This window comes from Cyprinodon variegatus, unplaced genomic scaffold, assembly GCF_000732505.1.
Source record: "Cyprinodon variegatus isolate N-32 unplaced genomic scaffold, C_variegatus-1.0 Scaffold981, whole genome shotgun sequence".
In the NCBI taxonomy this organism is placed as follows: Eukaryota; Metazoa; Chordata; class Actinopteri; order Cyprinodontiformes; family Cyprinodontidae; genus Cyprinodon; species Cyprinodon variegatus.
The window spans coordinates 213,860-217,762 of NW_015151434.1; the positions used below are offsets into that span (position 1 = coordinate 213,860).

The 3,903-nt window shown below is 33.4% G+C and overlaps 1 long non-coding RNA gene across 1 annotated transcript in view; it reads left to right on the top strand.

The window, feature by feature from the left end:
- LOC107100518 overlaps positions 1-1,123 on the top strand; it is a 3,916-nt gene extending 2,793 nt beyond the window's left edge. Inside the window, exons 2-3 of the long non-coding RNA XR_001482016.1 lie at positions 9-110; positions 313-1,123. This is a non-coding gene — a long non-coding RNA (uncharacterized LOC107100518). The remainder of the gene's footprint in view (positions 1-8; positions 111-312) is intronic.
- The last annotated feature ends 2,780 nt before the right edge of the window (positions 1,124-3,903 follow it).

The following is a 3,903-nucleotide window of genomic DNA, read 5'->3' on the forward strand; positions in this document are numbered from 1 at the left end:
ACCAGGAGGTCAGGTAGCAGTTCACCTTGGATCAGAACCAGAAGAAACCACAGTCCTGCTGGAGACCCGACCCAGAGGAGGAGGACGGTACCTTGTTGTGGACTGTGGAGGTAACTGTTCATCACGGTTCTTCAATGTTTATTGAGAGACGAGTTTGAAAAATCTTTGTGTTCAAACATCAAGAGAAGCAAGAAATGTTTGTTGATGGAAACTTTGAGATGAATGTTTGCTGAATGTGAGCTTAATGAACAATAAGATGTTTTCTCACATTTTTTCTTTATTCTCTTTCATTCTCTTCCTGTTTGTTCAAAGAATCATCTAAATTCAGTGTTTATGAAGTTCTGGAAGGAGGAGCTCTGAAGAAGCTGTATGATGATGATGGATATTATTGGGGGGGACGAGATGTGGACGATAAATTCAAAAAGTTCATCAGTAAAATATTCTCTGATAAATTGTGGAAAGAATATGAAGCAAACTTCCCCAATGAGGTTCAGGAAATGATGGATGATTTTCTCCGTGTCAAACATGTGGATGAAGATGTTCAGATCTGCTGCCCAGAGAACCTGAGAGAACAGGCTGAGAAAGAGAAAAACATTGAAAGGTTCTTTGATTCAGAGGGAGGAGCTTCCTGGGATGATGGACGCATCAGGATCTCCAGAGACACACTGAGGTCTTTCTATGATCGGAGTCTGAAGACCATCACCAATAAGATCAGGGAAATATTAGCCAAATATTCCAACATTGGTTGTATTGTGTTAGTGGGGGGCTTAGCTGAGAGCCAGATTCTACGTCAGAACATCTCTGATCAGTTTGGATCTAACTATAAAGTTCTGTGTCCTCTTAGACCCCAGGAAGCCGTCCTGAAAGGAGCTGTAGAGCTGGGAAGAAACCCAAAGTTGGTTCTTCCTCAGAGAAAAGGTCCAGCCTGCTTCAGATGTTTTTCATGACGTCTTTTTCTCTTTCTGGGATCAGTCTGTCAGGAAGGAGCTGAGAATAACGATTCTTTCTGTTATTGTTGCAGCAAATAAGCATCAACTAAAGATGAGAGGTAGATCTAGGAATTAAAACCTTTATTTTGGTTACAAACATGCAAGAATCAAAACATTTGCACGTTTCCAAAAGTAAGTCTAGTAAATCTAGATTGTTCTTCCTTCAATATTTTATATTTTTCAGTCAAACTATTAAATATTTTAACAAAAAGTTTTTCTAGCTTTTTTGAGAACTGAGAGAAATAAAATTAGTCTGTAGTTAGAATATTGATGATGATCTATGTGAATAATAATAATAAAAAAAAATTCTTTTTGATACAGAAATAAACCTAATTTGAGTTATCGTTTTAAAACAGTTAATTGGTTTTACGATGAAATTAATCTTGTTTTTAACAAAGTTCATATTAATATTTTCCCATCAGCAAACCTTTTATTTTGGAAACCACTTATTATTTCCAGTATTTCATTTTAGTTTCTGATCCAAACATGGATGCTGAGTTTCTGCTGATTTTGTCAGAAGTCACTAAGTTTTTATTTTTTGCCAGCTGGTGACCCACATTTATAAAAGCTGTTACATCATTTGGATTTATTATTTCATTTTACTTTCTAAAGCAGCTTGTTTATTCTAGCTTATTATTTTTCTTGTTGATTTTACTGTTTAGCACTTTCCAGGTTTTTGTATATTTTGTTTTTCTTGTTCTAATAAATTTGGAAAATAATTTTCTTTACTTTTAATAATACTTTTTTGTAATAGTTTTTGTATCTTTTATATTCGTCCCCTGGTTTATGAAAAACCAATATAATCTATCAACTTATCGATTATGGAGCATGAATTATTTCTCTGCATTGCATTAAAAAAATCCTTTGTTCATTCATTATGTCTATGATGAAATCTCCACAGATAATCTGAACTTTATTATTGTTTTATGTCTGAAATTGATTCGTTAAATAAGGACAAACTTCTTCCAGGTGGTCGATTCACACAACTAATAATTACATTTCTATAATATTCTATTTCAATTTCTACAGTTACACTCTAATACAATGTCTATGCTGTAAGAGGCATCATTTATGTTTTTATTTTGAAGTGATTAATCGATATAAAAACACCTCCACCACCTTTCCTTCTGTATAAAACTCACAACCTTCAAGATCTTCATCTGCTTTTCCATCATCAAGCCAATTTTCTGAAACGGTGAATTTTTAAACGTATTTTAGAAATTCTTTAATTTCTAAATCATTTATGTATAGACTTCTACTATTAAACTGTAAACAGAGCAGCTTGCAGTTCTACATCTGTGCTAAATTCTTAATCAGAGTAATATTTAACAATTTCCATCCATATTACTATAGAACTGAATATCAGGATAAATATCATGTCCAAAGTCACATAGATAGTTACGATCTCGTCAAAAACTGGTATTTTAGTTGTTTTCCATGTGAGGAAAGTGTCCAAATCAGCCATATTCCAGATGACACATCATTCTCCAAACTTGTCCAGACCTGCTAGTAAAAAAAATCAGAGAAGTTACCTCCTGAAATGCTCCATCATTGGTAGCTGTCCAGTTCTTTCAGAGTTTTAACAATTATTGGCCGCTAAATTCTTTTCCATTTAGATGAATATTTCATTCCTGGTCCATGGAGCCTGAATTTAGTTCTGCTTTCTCAGTCTGTGACTCCATCTTGGAATTTCAGCATTTTTCTCTGTCAAATGTTCATTGATATAAACTCCTGTACCTTTCATTTTCTGGTCTGGCCCAGGAGCTCAATCTCTTGTTTCTGTGAAATCAGCTGAACCACAATCACTGCCTTTATTTTGCAGCTGGAGATTCTTTTTATTTCAAGATGTTTTTACTGCTAAAATCCTGATCCAGCTGTTGTTCAAGGGTGTGCAGCTCCTCAGCTTCCTCACCTTCATCTTTACCAGCTATTACTCTTGCATAGCTACGATGTTTACTATCTAATCCAGTAATGATGAGATCTTTATTCTGCTTTTATTGTTCCAAAGTCCATCCTTGGTTCTAATTCCTCAATCATTTTCTCTTTCAAAGTCACCATTTCTATTAACTTCCATATTTCCTCCATGAGGCTCAGGAGGCTTTGTTGTTTGGTCACAGCTTTACTGATCTCATCCCACATGTTCTTTAATGATGCCTTCGCTTCATCCAGCTCAGACTCTTTGAGTGATAAATCTATATATCTATTTCACTTTCTAAAATTAAAATGAATACTAAACCAATTCTCAATATTCTGATCTGCAGAGATAAATATGTAGTTATTTCTAAGCAGATATTTGTGTCATTAAATATAATTGACTATAACTTTCTATTACACCGGAAAAAAATTATGTAACCGTTGTCGTGGGAAAAAAGTATTCAACTATTCATCCTAGTTAAATGAACGGAGATCGATGGATTTCACTCAGTTGGCACATTTATTCATATCTTTGCAAAGAGAGAACAGTTCTTTGCAAAGATAAGGTTCTTATGGCACGGTAATAAGGCCTGTTCTGAATCGGACAGCGTTTATTCCTCCTTACTTAAAACAATGGAAAAGCAGTCAAAGTCTAAAAAAATTACAGACACTTTCATAATTTATTATTATTCATTTATTTATTATTTATCTACAAACATCATCCCGCAGAAAATTGTGTGGCCTTGAGAGAGAAATAGACTGAGAGAAAACCTTTATAGTGAGTAAATAGGATAAATTAATATATAATAGAAGAGAAATAAAAATTTTCCGACAACAGTCAACACTTTCGATTTTAAAAGGATATTATCCTTGTGTAATCGATATTAAAAAAGGAAAATTTATGAATATAAAAAAAACTAAGAAAAAAAAAATAAGATTGTGAATATACGTAAAGAAAGCTAAAAAAATAAGAAACTAAAATAAAAATGATAAAAAATAT